At 41.4% G+C, this 18,329-nt stretch overlaps 1 protein-coding gene across 3 annotated transcripts in view; it reads left to right on the top strand.

The window, feature by feature from the left end:
• The window catches only part of rusc2 (RUN and SH3 domain containing 2), a 179,207-nt gene that overhangs the window by 80,610 nt on the left and 80,268 nt on the right, over positions 1–18,329 (top strand). The gene's annotated exons all lie outside the window — the stretch shown is intronic.

Raw genomic sequence — 18,329 nt, 5'->3', positions numbered from 1 at the left:
CACATATACTATCGATAATCTAGCGTTTATTTGAAAAAGATTCATAAATAGGTCGAACAATGACAACGTTCTAGAATATTACAGTACATCAGCGTTTATCAGGGATTATTTTTTTTCCTTCTTGAAAACGAGGGCTTTTCAAAATGCTATAAAACGGAAATTAACCGATAAAAAAACAATCCGCTTCGACAATGTTGACTGGAAATGGGTCATTGATAATGCGACGGGCAGATTAGACACATAGCCATAATTTAAAACATAGATTAGGCGATATTAACGTTAACATTGAAGCGGATGGTGGGCATTCAAGCACTAAATGTGCGCCCCCTGCTGGGCATTCAAAGTGTTAAAGGGATATTTTGAAATTCAGAATTGAGTTGTTCCTCACTTGTCATATTATGGTTGAAACATTTCTATTTGTTCTTTAGTTTCCCTGAACGCTAGCATTAGTTCTTTAGTTTCCCTGAATGCTAGCAATAGTTATTTAGGTTCCCTGAACGCTAGCATTAGTTCTTTAGTTTCCCTGAACGCTAGCATTAGTTCTTTAGTTTCCCTGAACGCTAGCATTAGTTCTCGTTATGTCCAGCCAGGATATATACAGGGGCATGGAAGTCAGACAGACGGGGTTATAGCAGGAGCAGTTGTCGTCAGCCAGGCGTAGGTCTGAGCAGTACTTTGTGAACCAGCCGGTCTTAACCAGCAGGCCAGGGTCTCCAGGTCTTCACCGTGCAGGCCAGGGTTTCCGTTAGAAAAAATGGTTGCCGGCCTCAGTGTCCGGTACAAATGAGAGAAATTCCGGTCAGAGTTTATTGAGCTTAAAAACAATTGATAGGCAAAATAATGACAACAAAACAAAAGAATGACATCATCAAGGCATGTAGATTTATAATATTTTTACTTAAAACTAGGCTACTTTTGCGTATACAGTCATTATATTCCAAATAAAATAAGTCCCGAGACTCCGTGCTGCTGCCGACTTTAAATCAAATAGGTGTCTGTGGGCAGTCGCCCGACATTAATAAACAGCAGTCTGTTATAATCACATTTTTATGAGCTAACGAATTCCGTTATATTGGACATACATTTGTATTAATTATATCAAGCGAACAACTGAGAAATTTGGCAGAGAGAGACGGCAACATTATCGTGGGTTTGCGTGACGACTCTCTCTCTCTCCACCTCCCAATGACTTATTTGCGAGAGTATGTCGATGCAGAGCAGCAGATTCAGCTGTTTTCTGGCTCTATCTGGGGACCGCTCAGCAGCGCCCCCCACCCAACAGCTGAATTGCCAATGGCTGAATTGGAGTACTGCACTGTGCCGCTGCAGCTCCGGCTCTGCAGCTGCACATGCACTCGCAAACCCAGCACTAAGCTCTCGCTGACAACGTCGTTGTCATTATTAGAAGCAACGATGAAACAAATGTAATGATTGTTTCGTTCATCGCATAGGCTATTTAATTTTAGCCTATTTTAATACAATTCAAATAATCAAATTGTGCTTAGAGGGAATTATTTTCACCAGACATTAAGACCGGAGAGATTAAATATGTCGGACTTCAACAGATTTTGCCGGTCAAATACCGGTAATTACCGGCTAACGGAAACGCTGGTGCAGGCTAGGAGAGAGGATGAGAATAGAGATTAGAACAAGGTTGTGAGCAAGGCCAGTGTCTCCAGGTCTTCACCAGCAGGTCAGCGTCTCCAGGTCTTCACCGTACAGGCTAGGAGAGAGGATGAGAATAGAGATTAGAACAAGGTTGTGAGCAAGGCCAGTGTCTCCAGGTCTTAACCAGCAGGCCAGCATCTCCAGGTCTTCACCGTACAGGCTAGGAGAGAGGATGAGAATAGAGATTAGAACAAGGTCGATGAGCAAGAGATCCAGGCGAACAACTTAAGCAACAGAGTAGATAGCAAGAACATAGTAACGTTACTAATGTGGTACGAGAGTTTACGATCTGACAGCTTCTCTACGCCTGGGGCGGGTTTATATACCCTGATGCACTCTGCCTCCAGACCGTAGATCAGCTGCCCCGTGACACACTACCTGTAACTAGTTAACAATAATGAGAGCGGTAGTGGGGAGGAGAACAGAGAGAGGCAGAAACACTGACAAGGTAGAACCATGACAACGCTAGCATTAGTTCTTTAGTTTCCCTGAACGCTAGCATTAGTTCTTTAGTTTCCCTGAACGCTAGCATTAGTTCTTTAGTTTCCCTGAACGCTAGCATTAGTTCTTTAGTTTCCCTGAACGCTAGCATTAGTTCTTTAGTTTCCCTGAACGCTAGCATTAGTAGCATTGTAACCATGGTGCAAAGCTAGCTGGAGAACTGAACGATAAATACAGAAACATTGAGTGTTTAGTCACCAAATAGAGCGCCCCGCTACGAGGGCCATTTCATCAGGGCTCCAGACTAACTTTTTTCACCACCGTCCCAGAACCGTCCCGAAATACAATTTTAACCGTCCCAAAGTGAATGTAACCGTCCCAAAAATCAAATGTAGTTTCTTTACTTTGGTTTTGTCGTCTATAGTTGTTATTGCCATAAGAAACACCATTCAGAGAAGGGGAGAATAAATTGATTTAGTCAAAAGGCTCCCATGGTGGAAAGATTTCACAAGAATAATTATGATTAAAAATAACAAGGTGCTAGTATAGGGATATTTGGTCACGGTGCTGTTATAGTCAACCAATTGGAGCCATCTTGATTATTCCTTCCATAGGAAAATATATTTAAATGTATTTGTATTTTATTTCGTTTTCGTTTTTTTTGTTATTACAAATGTGTGTTTATGGTTGAAAATGTTAGAGATAAATAAAGATCAAATCAAATCTAACTGAATAAGTTATCCCTCTTCTAACAAGAAAGAAAAACGTAGTTTAGCATTAAACTATATAATGTCATTGCGTCCAGAGATTCCACCTTTGATAACTAAAGTAATGACACTTGACTAGTAATGAAACATGTCCCTTAGATCGCGCTGTCCTCCTGAGTCCTGGACTGGTCGATATTGATAACTGCTGCTAAATTCCAGCGGGCCCTCCTCACTGAATATGGATTCATTGTGTAGCTGCAGAGTGAAGTTTGCCTATAGCCTGTCGTCTATTTCTCCGCGTTCGTTTAGATAAATGTAACGTTATGCCAATTAACTCGCAATGGTAGTAACATTACGTGTTAGTATAGAATCGAATAGAAATCCTTTAATAATCAGTGGCAGTCTGCACGTTAGTCAGTAACGTTAGCTAGCAATAAGCAGCTATAACTAGAACGCGTCGATAACTGTATACAGTTCCAATAGACTAACATTACACTTCTGTGATTTAAATGTGTCCTCACCTTAGACTCAGGGGTAGTATTGCATTTGCTGGATGCAGTTCCCTGTTGGTCATTTTGGGTCTGTGTTTATCCTCTTCAAATAGCGCAGCATGATTGCGGTGCTCTCGTCACTGAGAGGATGCCACAGTATAGCGCGCGTTTTTTTTATAACATTCTGATCTTTCCGCGGTTCTTGTACAGTGGTCTCGTGCCGTGCGACTGTCAATTACCAGCTGTCATTCACTGTGTCAACCAGGGTTAAATACCAGTGGAGAAAGCCTAGGTAAGAGAGATTTCCCTCACCTGTTAACACGTTTTTCTTTTTTGATGCGAGATTCATTTGGGGTGTGACGCTGCTGCAGCACGACTGGCTGATGAGAGGTGGGTAGGAGTTTGATGCTGGATTAGCGTATGGCTGCATTGGGAGGCGGAGATAGTAATTGGATTTGGCAAATCACGCTACGTTTAGACTTCAGTGAACTTAGTCAGCACGAGACATTCACCATTTGACAGCAATATATGCGCACACTGACAGTCGGCCAATTGACATTTCCTGTGAAAAAAAAATCCTCTCCGTCCCGGTTGCGTCCCAGCAAAGATTTCTGTTCGTCGCAAATCAATATTTGATCGTCCCCGGGACGACGGGACATCGTTAGTCTCGAGCCCTGCATTTCATGTATGCACGAGGAGACATAATAATGATAATCTAGCGTTGATTTCAGGAAGATTCGATAATCAGGCGAAAAATGACAACGTGATAAGTGTATTCCACTAAAACGCTATTATCGCGTCTTTTCCTGGGATTACTACGAATCACAAACTATACTCATATTCAAAATGGTATAAAACGGAAATGTACGGATGAAAAAACAATCTGTTTTGTGCATGTTGACTGGAAGCAACTCACTGACAATCGACAGGTGTATTAGGCCCATAGCTATAATATAAGATATATTTTAAGCACTCGCAAATTTCACAGTCTCCCCATTGATTAAAGCGATGGCACTCTAGCGCCCCCTGGCGCTGATTGAGTTAAAGGGGAATTCCACCACAAAGCAACTAGAGCTGTCCCTGAATCCTGTTTTTAGGATTCGAAGTTCGGCAGGGTTTTCCATTGTTTTTAATCATATGAATACATTTTCCGGCTCAATACTGTCGAGTCTTGACTTTAGGCACATTTACGCATATAACGTTGCGTACACATGCGCATATTGCTACGGTAAAAAATGCTTAGTAAAAGTAGTAGTATCTACTTACTGGTCACAGGAGTCTTCAATAACATTTAGATGGTAATCCATTTTGTGAATGAATTTGTTGAAATATCATCTTTCTTGGCAGACGGCTCCTGCTATCTTAACGTTAGCAAGCTAAACCTGCATAGCACGACTTTGATTGATTGATTGATTGATTGATTGATTGATTGAAAAGTTTATTAACAGATTGCAGAATGGGTACAGTACAGTACAGCTCAAGTATACAATTGTTAAGGGGATGCAGACCAGAGAAAGACTTTCGTCTTGTTTACATCAGGGTCCCCCATTTTCAATTCATCATAACATATATGACATACATGACATTAGGGCTGTCTTAAATGCTTCGAAGCTTCGAACGTTCGATTCGATTCGATGGCACAAGCTTCGAACATAAAAAAAAAAATCGAAGTTAAAAAAAAAGAAAAAAAAAAATCAAATTTTTTTTTTTTCAATATTTTTTTTTTTACTTCGATTTGTGTGTGTGTGTGTGTGTGTGTGTGTGTGTGTGTGTGTGTGTGTGTGTGTGTGTGTGTGAACTACCCATCCCAGTTAGGACAGCCGAATCCCGTCCAATCTTTCGCCGTCGACTAAAGACTCACTTCTTCAACCATTATCTGAAATGATAAAAAAAAAAAAAAAAAAAATCTAACCGTGACTAACCTTACTGTCATGCACTTGTCCTAATAAACTAACCTACACTGTAACACGCAACACTTTGATGAACATTGTTACTCAGCTGATAGAGTTGTACCCTTCTTGCTGTCTTGTCGTACAGAACTTGTAAGTCGCTTTGGATAAAAGCGTCAGCTAAATGACTAAATGTAAGTGTGTGTGTGTGTGTGTGTGTGTGTGTGTGTGTGTGTGTGTGTGTGTGTAGGTGTGTGTGTAGGTGTGTGTGTGTGTGTGTGCGCGCACCTTGTAGAATTCCACACATAAGAAAGAAAGATACTGGGATGAATAAACAAAATAGGAAATAAAATGTAGAAATGCATGCAATACATAAATAAATATGAATCTCCATATATGAAATATAACATTTAGATAAGGTGCTACTGAGATGTTTTGGTGAGTTCTTTGTTTTTTTGTGGAAGTTGCCCTTCTTAAAAATGCATGAACATTCACTGATAATTGGTCTGTAGTGGAGTCTACAAGGTCTACATTGCCGGACCATGTAGAATCCGGACCTTGTAGACTGACATAATTCTGTGCATAGTTTAGTCTACACAGGCCATATTTCAAATAATCAAAATCTTACTTCATTCATCTTAAACATTCTTGATTTGGGGGATTGGTAGTTCCCATGAAATCTGAAGTTGTTCAAACGACAACAGCGATCCACCTTGAATTAGGGCTGGGCGATATGACGATATTATATAAATATCGGGTACAGTTCATTAACGATACACTTTTTAAACGTATCGTGGATATCGTGATGTTTTGCCCAAGAGGCTTGTGTCGCGTCAATCTGGTCCACACGTTGACACTTTTGAACAGCGCCGCCCCACACACACACTACTGCATCAAAAGTTACTACTTATGATAACAAAGGCATTCGTTTTGTGGCATTGACGTTATATAGTTACACTTTCAATAACATCAGCGTATTTACATAGCAACGACCGAGGTCGACCTAGATATTAGCAAGCATTAGCCGTTCATATCTCAGCCCGTGCTGACTCCGTTGTGCCCATTCTGCGGTCTGTTAATAACGTTTTCAATCAGACAGATGTATGGAAAGGCTTTTATTATAACATCCGTTGCAGTAAAATCATTATGCCTCCAGTCGTTTAGTCATTCTGCAGAGCTAAAGGCTAAACGTCGGCCGCGGCGAGCTACCGCTGCCATTGTTGTTTTCATTGAGCTCTCCAGTGGCGGAAGTAAAAAATTAATACGCGCTTGCCGATTGGTGCTAAGAAGAGCAGGGCGGGTGCAAGCGATGTGACGTAATTGGCAGACGCGACTGTCAATCAAAATGATTCTGTTTGCCGACTGAATGAATATAAACGTTATTAACAGATTGCAGCATAGGTACAATACAGTACAGCTCAATACAACAACAGTCAACAGTGGACTGGAGGATGCAGACCAGAGAAAGACTTTCGTCTTGTTTACATCAGGGTCCCCCATTTTCAATTCATCATATTTCATATCTAAATCATATAATATCTCATTGCTAAATATATGCAATATATAATCTAATAATCCAATAATCTAAATCTAATATATAATATAAAAATGCTAAATGCATGGGTATTTTATTTTGTCTTTAATGTTAGCTTGCAAACTCAAATACTGTCTTGGTAAGCCTCATAATGAATTGTTTGGGGAAAAAAAGAAAAACATCGTGATGCGTATCGTGTATCGCCGAAAGGTCAGAAAATATCGTGATATCATATTTAGGCCATATCGCCCAGCCCTACCTTGAATTAAATCACACAGCCGAGTGAAACCTTGTTGGATGCGTCAGTCACGAAAGGGGCTACTTAATTAATTAATCCAACCCACTTTATTTATAGAGCACATTTAAAAACAACAACGTTTACGAAAGTGCTGTACAAGTCCCACAACATAAGATAATAAAAAAAAATAAAATAAAAATGTTTTTTAATTTTTTTTCGAAGCTTCGAATTAAAATCGAAGCTCGGCCCGAAGCTTCGATTGCCAAAAAAAGCTTCGAAGGTCAGCCCTACATGACATACAGATAGACAGTACTGCTACATCTATACATTTATGACATATCAGATTTGCAAATACAGTACTGTTTGTGATACAAAAAGTGTCCAGAAAAAGAGTGTCTATACATTTGACGTGGAAACTGTACATTGGGGGAGGTTGGGTGGGTGGGGTGGTGTTGGGTGGGTGGGGGCTGTACATTGGAAGTGGGGGGGGGGGGGGGGTTGGGTAGGGGGGGGGACACTTTACACTGTACATTGGAATACTGACAAAGCCATACTTGGTCATTTACTGTACAACTGGGTTAGGACATTTGTAGGGGCCAGTTTCGAATTGCAGTCTCCCGTAGGTGTTCTTTGAGAGTGTTTTTGAAAGTGGGTAGTGATTCACATTCCTTTACAGCTTTGGGTAGGGGCGTTCCACATTGATGTGGCATAATTGCGAAACGTGTTTAGTCCCTTGTTTGAGCCGAATCTGGGTTTAACATGATTTGTGGAGCTCCCTCTGGTGTTGTGATCGTGGTATTCACTGACCTTTGGGAAGTATTTTGACATGTACATGGGTACCTTGGTCGCGTAGTGTATCTTGTAGACCAGGCCCATTGCAAGTTGCTGTACTCTGTCGTCTACTCTAAGCCATCCTAGGTTGTCAAAGTGGGCAGGGGTGAGGTGGGTTCTAGGAGTAAGGTCAAGCAGTAGTCTGACCAGTTTGTTTTGAGATGTTTGTAATTTTGTTTTTAGCGCCTTTGAGGTGCTTTGGTACCATGAGGTGCACGCATAGTCGTAGTACCCTTGAATGAGTGCTCCTGCCAGAGTCTTCAGGGTATTCTTGTTTACCAGAGAGGAGATCCGGTACAAGAATCGAGTTTGTTGGTTGACTTTTTTTATTACATTGGATGCCATTTTGTCACAGGAAAGATTAGCCTCTAGGATGGAACCCAGGTAGGTAATTTCATCTTTCCTTGTGACAATATTGTCACCCACTGTAACCGAGAAGCCGTCGGTCTTGCTGAGTTTGTTATTTGAACCGAAGAGAATGGACTCTGTTTTGCCCATGTGTAATGATAGTTTGTTGTCGGCGAGCCATATACAGATTTTGCCTAGTTCTGAGCTGAGGGCTCACTGATAGACTATCAAAACCAATTGCTTTTAGCTTGTCAATCTGAATGATGTGATTGACAGTGTCGAAGGCCTTTTGTAGGTCCAGCATGACCATGCCGCAGTATTTGCCCGTGTCCAGTCCATCCACCCCTTGTTTGATGTGGTCGTTCAAATAGAGAAGGCATGTGTCAGTGGAGTGGGATGTTCTGAAGTGTGTGCATAGCATTTTGATTCATTTCCTGATGTATGACGGTGACCCCTCCTCACGCGACTAGTTGACTGTTGTGTCTGTGTGTTCGTGCGTGACTTTCGAATGATTGTAAACACAACATAGTACAGACAAGCTGGATGTAGTTAATTACTTAAAAATGTTCTTCACAAACATAGCCACAACACTGGTAAACGAACTACCTTCCCACTCAGGGCATTATGGGGTAGAACACATAGTAGCATACTACAAAAACCTAGGGGTCCGCAAAGACGATTTCAAACTGGAAATGGTAACAACAGATGAGGTCCTCAAAAAACTGAGCGCCCTCCAACCTAACAAGGCCACTGGCCATGACAACATCCCCTCCAAATTCCTCAGAGATTCAGCAGCCGCCATCACCCCAGTCATCACACACATAATAAACCTCTCCATAAAACAGGGACACGTCCCCAAGGACTTCAAAATTGGGTAGACGATTTTTTTAATTCAATTTATATTTGGGCTTTCTGTATTTTTTCACCCGTCACAATTTAGTCATTATGCCAATTCCCTTCCTGGTCGTTGCACGTATTGCCCCACTGTCAGCCTGGGGAGGGTGTAGAACTACCACATGCCTCCTCCGATACATGTGGAGTCGCCAGCCGCTTCTTTTCACCTGACAGCGAGGAGTTTCACTGGGGGAACATAACTAATGCAGAGGTTCACGTTATTTCCCCCAGATCCCCTCCTTGCTGAACAGGCGCCCCGACCGACCAGTAGGAGTCGCAGTTTACAACGACGACCCGCTAACACTGCCAAAAGTGTTAAGGCCTCTACATGCTACAGCAACTGCGAAGCAACTGCAACACAACATCGACAACGCAACAGTGTTGCAGACACTCTGCCTTTATGTTTCTGCAACATCGACGCGCAGCCTATGCAACATTGTACCCCGGATGTAGCTAGGTTCCCTAGATCAGTGGTTCCCAAAGTCGGGGTCGCGACCCAAAGGTGGGCCGCGAGCAGCCACGGGAGGGCCGTGAGATGATTAAAAAAAAAAAGAAAAAAAAAAAAAAAAGCATTTTTTTTGTTTGTCAGGCCACTGAACTTAGAAGCAGGCCAGGACAGTGTTTCTAGTTGTATTCTAAAATTCTATTCTATTGTATTCTAAAATGTGACTATATGGTTTTATATTAACTTAATAAATAAATAAAAACGAAAAATCTACTTATTTCATTACTAACATTTCAAACTAAATAACAGATTATGCACATAAAACGCTGAAAACAACCGAAGCAACAATAGTATTTTAATGAGGCTATTATTATTATCATTATTATTTTGCAACAAGTTAGCCCTCTCATAAATAGCGCATATAAATGAATAACTAACTTGAACTAACTTAATAGGATTGAAGTGATATTTGGCTTAAAAAATCGGTCACTTGGCAAAAAAAAAAAAAAAAAAAAGGCCTGACGATGTGCATTGGGCCGCGGCTCTCTGACGCCTTATTTTCTGGGTCCCGGCCTGAAAAGTTTGGGAACCCCTGCCCTAGATCAGTGGTCACCAACCTTTTTAAGCCCAAGATCACTTTTTATTTTTTTGGTGAAGGCAAGATCTACCTATTGAAGCGTTGAGAGAAAAAGACAGCCAAGATTGTACTTTAAACTAAATGACTTTTATTTGCCTGTATTCTAATTACATGCAATGCTTTGGTCCAACATTAAAACGTCAAAGTAGAACTATTATGTACTTTCTCAGTCAGTGCTAAGTGCAGTCATCTTATGCAGCATCACTTTTCACATCAAAACAAAAGTAGAACTGTAATGTGGACTTTCTCATATTACTAACATTGACAAACATATTTACAATTAGCATTTTATAAAGTAGAACTGTAATGTGTACTTTCTCAGTCAGTGCTAAGTGCAGTCAGTGCTAAGTGCAGCATCACTTTTCACATCAAAACAAAAGTAGAACTGTAATGTGGACTTTCTCATATTATTAACATTGACAAACATATTTACAGTTAGCATTTTATAAAGTAGAACTGTAATGTGTACTTTCTCAGTCAGTGCTAAGTGCAGCATCACTTTTCACATCAAAACAAAAGTAGAACTGTAATGTGGACTTTCTCAGTCAGTGCTAAGTGCAGTCAGTGCTAAGTGCAGTCAGTGCTAAGTGCAGCATCATTTTCACATCAAAACAAAAGTAGAACTGTATGTGTACTTTCTCAGTCAGTGCTAAGTGCAGCATCACTTTTCACATCAAAACAAAAGTAGAACTGTAATGTGGACTCTCAGGGTAAGCTAATTTTTTTTTCTTTTATTTTTTTCTTTTTTTTCATGGAAAGATCTACAGGGACAGTCTCAAAGATCGACCAGTCGATCAAGATCGACGGGTTGGTGACCACTGCCCTAGATAGATGAAACTTCCCTTTTCAACCAGCCCCATTGATAACAAGCAGATAGCGAAGCATCATAAATACTTCCGGTCGGGGGGTTTCAAAATAAAAGAGCGACGTCTAAAGCACCGGAAATACGTTTATTTTGTACATTATCTAACGTTAACACAAACCTAAACTAACTTTAGGTTAGTTGTAACGTTAGTTTAGGTTCGTTTTAATGTTAGATAATGTACAAAATAAACGTATTTCTGGTGCTTTAGACGTCGCTCTTTTATTTTGAAACCCCCCGACCGGAGGTATTTATGATGCTTCGCTATCTGCTTGTGTAGTCCGGTTCTGTGTTTGTTGTTGTCTGTAGATTGTTGGTGAACAACTAACTTTAGGTTAGTTGTAACGTTAGCTAGCAGCAGGGATGGACGCCGTTGTGCAAATGCAGGCAGCTACAGGCACTCGAGGAAGAGCTGCTGAATTTAATCGGCAGGAGAGAGAGAGCTCGTCAAAGTCATTATATCCCTGTGGCTGTGGTGCGGTCGTATAGGCACGAAAGTGCAGCTCGAACTACCTGTTGTTGTATTAAATTAATTGATTGCTGTTTAACTTGTCCGTGTCCAGTCCTTTCGATTAGCCCCACCGTTCATTGTAAACAATGATGCATGTAATTATATTAACGTTACTGTGTTGTTGTAGCTATGTTAATAAATTCTGAATGGCATTAACGTTAGTTGGGTATGATAGCATTGAATAGCATCAAAGCTAGCTGGCTGGCTACAACGAATTCTCACAAGCTGGCATCGTAAAATATCAACACCAGCCATGGGAATACTGTTTACTAAATTGTGGAGGCTTTTAATCGTCAAGGTAAGAGGATTTGAAGGCGTATGCTATGGAAGTCTTCCCCTGCAGCTCCACTTTGTTGAAATGTACATACTAGGGCTATAGGATAAGTTGGATAACCACCAGTTAATTTGCGATTTTTTATTGGTTTGTCATGACAAACCAATTACATAATCCAACATATGTGTAAGAAACTAACATATTCCAGTTAACGGTATATTTTTTTAATCATTCGTTACGGCGAAATCAATACTTCCATTTGTATAAATTACGTTAACTCGAGGATAGTATTCCTGCCTGCGGGACCAATATTATTCTATGACAGCCCCGCCCCCATTCGCTAACCAACCAATCACTGCTACGCAACATCAACGCAACGGTTGTTCAGATTAGATTTTGGGGAGAGGTACGCAACACACTCTACAACACCCTCTGCAACATCTGCAACCATGTTGCGTTGAAGTCGCGCTGATGTTGTGTTGCAGTTGCGTTGCAGTTGCTGTAGCATGTAGAGCCCTTTAGTAGGGACGACTGACCAAGCCGGAGGTACCGCTGACAGCTGGATTCGATCCCAGAGTCTCTGCGGTGGTAGGCGAGTGCTTAGTCCACTGCGCTACCCAGCCGCACTCCTTGAGACAATCTTAACATTACTGCTACCAAGCATAGTTAGCGTAGCTCCACCTGTGTAACATTACTTAGTACTTGTTGCTTCGCTGGGAAAGACTGTTCTTCACTGCATCGTTTATACAACTTGGTTTAATCCTAAAGTCTGTTTGTAAACGTTGTATTATGTAATAAGACATTGAGGGATTACTGCATCGTTTATACAACTTGGTTTAATCCTAAAGTCTGTTTGTAAACGTTGTATTATGTAATAAGACATTGAGGGATTGTCTGGTCACGTGTTATTCTCCTGGGCCCTCATTTATCAACAATTCTTAGAAAGTGTTCTATTTTCGTACTTAAGCACATAATTTAGAATGTGTGTACGCACAGAAATATCCGGATGTATCAACCGTGCGTACACGGGTCCTACGCTCCTCCCTGTTGATAAATACCATTTTGTTCTTACCGTCAATGCTCGTGCATGATTATCCATATATGGTAATGAAACACCCCCATGGGATGTGAAATAATGGACTGACCTGAGCGAGATTGTTCACGGAGGCGCTGCCGCTAAGAAGACACAACCCGTGTTATGGGATAAATAAAAGACTGGCGGACTTGTACATGGTGATGTCAGATATCAACGACTCCCTAAGACCATTGCTGCACAGAACGGCACGGAGACAGAGACAGCAATTATATGCGACTGTTTCTTTGTGCAGAGTAGAAGAGACAAAGTATTTGTGTGTGTGTGTGTGTGTGTGTGTGTGTGTGTGTGCGTGTGCGTGTGCGTGCGTGCGTGTGGTCTCATCTGTTTCCCATATCACCTTTATCTGCAATAGAGCAGGTCTTGCTTACAAAGCAGTCCAGCGGCAAATTGAGGGCAGATTGTTTCATACACACACACACACACACACACACACACACACACACACACACAATGTACACACATGCACCATGTCCTGCATTAATATTTATTGTATCATGGTAAAAACCAATTAGCACTAACCACATCCCTGATGTACTGTAGCTATTTCTTGTGCGGGTGGGTCAATGAACATAAATCATGTTTCCCAACTAACCAGAATACATGATTATCTGCACACAGGTCATACAAAAACATTATAGAGAAACCAGTAGGGGCTGGTAGTAGTGTAGGATAATTTGCCAAGTAACTATTTCATCCAAAATTACTGCGCCACCGACATCCTTATGAAGCAAGATGTGAACACTGACTTGTTCCATTGTTCCATTGGCTGACGGCTGTCCTGAACTGGAATTGACCTATCTCAAGCTCCGCCCTCTTTTTTTGATCCTCCTATCACAACTGTTCCCTCGGACAAACAAAGTTGGAGGATGAAGAAAAGAGGGTGAAGCTTGAGATAGGTCAGTTGTCTGAATAGAAAATAAGAGAGGAGGAGGAGGAGAAGAATGAGGAGGGGAACTGTTGTCTGTTGGCTGTAGACTCTTACCGTATGTAAATGGGTGAACTTCCTGTATGACATCAGGCCTGGCAGAGGCACAGGAAGTGGGAAGTGGGGGATTCCGCCTGTGTGTATCTGTTTCTCCCTCCTGCCACACACCCAAACACGTGCACTGTTCTGAGCTCCTCATCCCATACCAGACACAACAGATATTATCTTTGTCCAAACACGTGCACTGTTCTGAGCTCCTCATCCCATACCAGACACAACAGATATTATCTTTGTCCAAATGATCCATCCTCAAGCTCTCCAGATGTTGAGCTTCATAGTTTACACATTCAATATAAAGGTTTGGGTTTTCTAACTTCATATGTTGATATATGAATCTTGTTGGTTCTACAGTTGTGCCTCCGATCCTGCCTAAAATGCCGGTATCGGTATCGGCGAGTATACGTAAAATCTATGCTCCGATCCCATATGACGTAATTTATCAACAACACCTGCGGTATCCTCCTGCTGAGAGTGAGCATTATAAAACAAACGTGTTTTTTATCTACCGTGAATTAAAGTGTCAATGCTGTTTGTCATTTTAACAGCAGATACTTTCTTAAATGCCATCGTCCCGACAGAGCAGTGTGACGCTTGCTGGTGTTATTAGCATTAGCTGAAGAGCTAGTTTTAGCTTAATGTTACCTTGGCTAAAGTTGGGGCTATTCATAATCCAGCAATAATGGCTGCAGACCTGCAAGCAAAGTACAGCAAGTTGGCACAGGAGTATTCCAAGGTAAATCTCTTTTTTACCAGTAACGTTACATTCTTTCTATCTAGCTCATGTTAACTGGCTAACCTAAGTGTCGTCACTGATCGACCTCTCCCACACATGCACGCAATTAATGACATGTTGCGGACAGCCATACCGGTGACAATGTTTAGCTTTTAGTGCCAACGGATAAGAGTCTGAGGCGGAGTCTCAAAAGAGAATGTTGAATATTTATTGTGCATTAAAAATCACAACAGAGCCTCTGCTACTAGCGTATAACGTCCATGCAGAACCAATGTCCCAACAACCTTTCCACAACTATGCTCATTGATGAGCATAGTTGTCAATTAATGATACTAATACTAATCTATACAATCACCTGTTGTTGAATAAATACAATTGCTTTCTAGTTATTACTAAAAACAGTATATAAAACAGTAACTGTAAAGATTTTTTTTTATATAATATAATAAAATAAAATGTTTATGTATGCACTGGTATTGGATCAGTATCGGTATCGGCCGATACCCAAAGCTTAGGTATCAGAATCGGATCGGGAAGGAAAAAATGGTATCGGAACATTTCACAGGGCCCTGCATGTCAGCTGGTAAATACCACTCGAACCACTATGAAACTAGATTCAAACTTGCGAGCAGCCTATCCCTGTAAAGGCATGTGTCTGGAGAGGTATTTCAGTTACTGCTCTGCACTGGGTCACACCAGCTATGTGTACGTTTTCTCCTAAGTAAGTCGACACTAGAGGCTTAGTAACTACTGGTTAGTTCGTAACTAAATCAGCTACTAAAATTGGTTGCACCACATTTACTTAGGGCATAGTTTGGACGTAAACTCATAACTAAGGCAGGTGGCCAATCTATCTATCTATCTATCTATCTATCTATCTATCTATCTATCTATCTATCTATCTATCTATCTATCTATCTATCTATCTATCTATCTATCTATCTATCTATCTATCTATGTATCTATCTATCTATCTATCTATCTATCTATCTATCTATCTATCTATCTATCTATCTATCTATCTATCTATCTATCTATCTATCTATCTATCTATCTATCTATCTATCTATCTATCTATCTATCTATCTATCTATCTATCTATCTATCTATCTATCTATCTATCTCTCTGTCTGTCTGTCTGTCTGTCTGTCTGTCTATCTATCTATCTATCTATATATCTCTCTGTCTGTCTGTCTGTCTGTCTGTCTGTCTGTCTGTCTGTCTATCTATCTATCTATCTATCTATCTATCTATCTATCTATCTATCTATCTATCTATCTATCTATCTATCTATCTATCTATCTATCTATCTATCTATCTATCTATCTATCTATCTATCTATCTATCTATCTATCTATCTATCTATCTATCTATCTGTCTGTCTGTCTGTCTGTCTGTCTATCTATCTATCTCTCTGTCTGTCTGTCTGTCTGTCTGTCTGTCTGTCTGTCTGTCTGTCTATCTATCTATCTATCTATCTATCTATCTATCTATCTATCTATCTATCTATCTATCTATCTATCTGTCTGTCTGTCTGTCTGTCTGTCTATCTATCTATCTATCTATCTATCTATCTATCTATCTATCTATCTATCTATCTATCTATCTATCTATCTATCTATCTATCTATCTATCTATCTGTCTGTCTGTCTGTCTGTCTATCTATCTATCTATCTATCTATCTATCTATCTATCTATCTATCTATCTATCTATCTATGTATGTATGTATGTATGTATGTATCTGTCTGTCTGTCTGTCTGTCTGTCTGTCTGTCTGTCTGTCTGTCTGTCTGTCTGTCTGTCTGTCCGTCCGTCCGTCCGTCCGTCCGTCCGTCCGTCCGTCCGTCCGTCCGTCCGTCCGTCCGTCCGTCCGTCCGTCCGTCCGTCCGTCCGTCCGTCCGTCCGTCCGTCCGTCCGTCCTATAAGTGACTGAGTAGGTGTAGGAGCTGGATTAGTGTCTTTACTGTAATCAGCATCCGTCTCACCCTGACTTGGCATCGGTCTCTGCAGATCCTAATCCACTCACTAGTATGTCTACTTCTCTAACAGAGAGAGAGAGAGAGAGAGAGAGAGAGAGAGATAGGGGGGGAAATGCTGGGGGTGTTGCGTGCCAACTAGATTCAACAATATGAATCAATACCGATCTACCAACTGGGTGTAACGTTAAAGGGGAACACCACTCACGTTAAACATTCTAATGTTTTAATTCCACAGTCAATATGTGAACATGAGCTACTCTCTCTCCCAAGTAAGAATCAAATGTGTGATGTCATAAAGTCTGGAGCTGCTCCATTGACAATGAATGGGAGACTGATTTTGTTGGACCTACAGAACTTTGTTTTATCTTTTATATTGGAATGCGTTTTATTCTATAGTAGTACTAACCTCAGTTCTGAAACAGAAGATGTACCTATGAACTCAGAATATTGCCCTGGCTGCTCTCAGTGTCACCTATATAATCTTTCCCAATTCATTGTCTATGGAGCAGCTTCAAGCTTTATACTTGATGACATCATCACATGTTTGAGTTTCAGTTAGCACTCTAGTTTTTGGATTTGTGAGAGAATTGCTAATTTTCACTAATATGTCTGTACTGTCTTAGACCAGAGGAATAAATGGTATATAGTTATTTTATCCAAAAGCGCTTTACAACTTATGCCTCACATTCACCCATTCACTCAGACACTCACACACCGATGGTGGAGGTGACCAGGCAAGGTGCTAACTGCTCATCAGGAGCAGTTAGGGGTTAAGGTGCTAACTGCTCATCAGGAGCAGTTAGGGGTTAAGGTGCTAACTGCTCATCAGGAGCAGTTAGGGGTTAAGGTGCTAACTGCTCATCAGGAGCAGTTAGGGGTTAAGGTGCTAACTGCTCATCAGGAGCAGTTAGGGGTTAAGTGACTTGCTCAAGGACAGGACACATTGACACGTTAGTGTTGCTTGCAAGGCGGTAAAAACACTCTAACTTACCATCTTTATTAAATGTGGGTAGTGATTCACATTCCTTTACAGCTTTGGGTAGGGCGTTCCACATTGATGTGGCATAATTGCTAAACGTGTTTAGTCCCTTGTTTGAGCCGAATCTGGGTTTAACATGATTTGTTGAGCTTTCTATGGTGTTGTGGTCGTGGTATTCACTGACCTTTGGGAAGTATTTTGACATGTACATGGGTACCTTAGTCGTATAGTGTATCTTGTAGACCAGGCCCATTGCAAGTTGCTGTACTCTGTCGTCTACTCTAAGCCATCCTAGGTTGTCAAAGTGCGCAGGGGTGAGGTGGGTTCTAGGGGTAAGGTGTCCAGTAGCCCCAGAGAGAGGTCCAGGTGCATGCTAGCCTAGCTTAGCACAAGGACTGGAAGCAGTAGGGAGCTGCTAGCCTAGCTTAGCACAAGGACTGGAAGCAGTAGGGAGCTGCTAGCCTAGCTTAGCACAAGGACTGGAAGCAGTAGGGAGCTGCTAGCCTAGTTTAGCACAAGGACTGGAAGCAGTAGGGAGCTGCTAGCCTAGTTTAGCACAAGGACTGGAAGCAGTAGGGAGCTGCTAGCCTAGTTTAGCACAAGGACTGGAAGCAGTAGGGAGCTGCTAGCCTAGTTTAGCACAAGGACTGGAAGCAGTAGGGAGCTGCTAGCCTAGTTTAGCACAAGGACTGGAAGCAGTAGGGAGCTGCTAGCCTAGCTTAGCACAAGGACTGGAAGCAGTAGGGAGCTGCTAGCCTAGCTTAGCACAAGGACTGGAAGCAGTAGG

The sequence above is a fragment of the Notolepis coatsorum genome, assembly GCF_963971535.1.
Source record: "Notolepis coatsorum genome assembly, chromosome: 2".
Taxonomy (NCBI): Eukaryota; Metazoa; Chordata; class Actinopteri; order Aulopiformes; family Paralepididae; genus Notolepis; species Notolepis coatsorum.
Note: the sequence above shows the minus strand (reverse complement) of the source record. Positions and strands in the feature narration are given on the sequence as shown.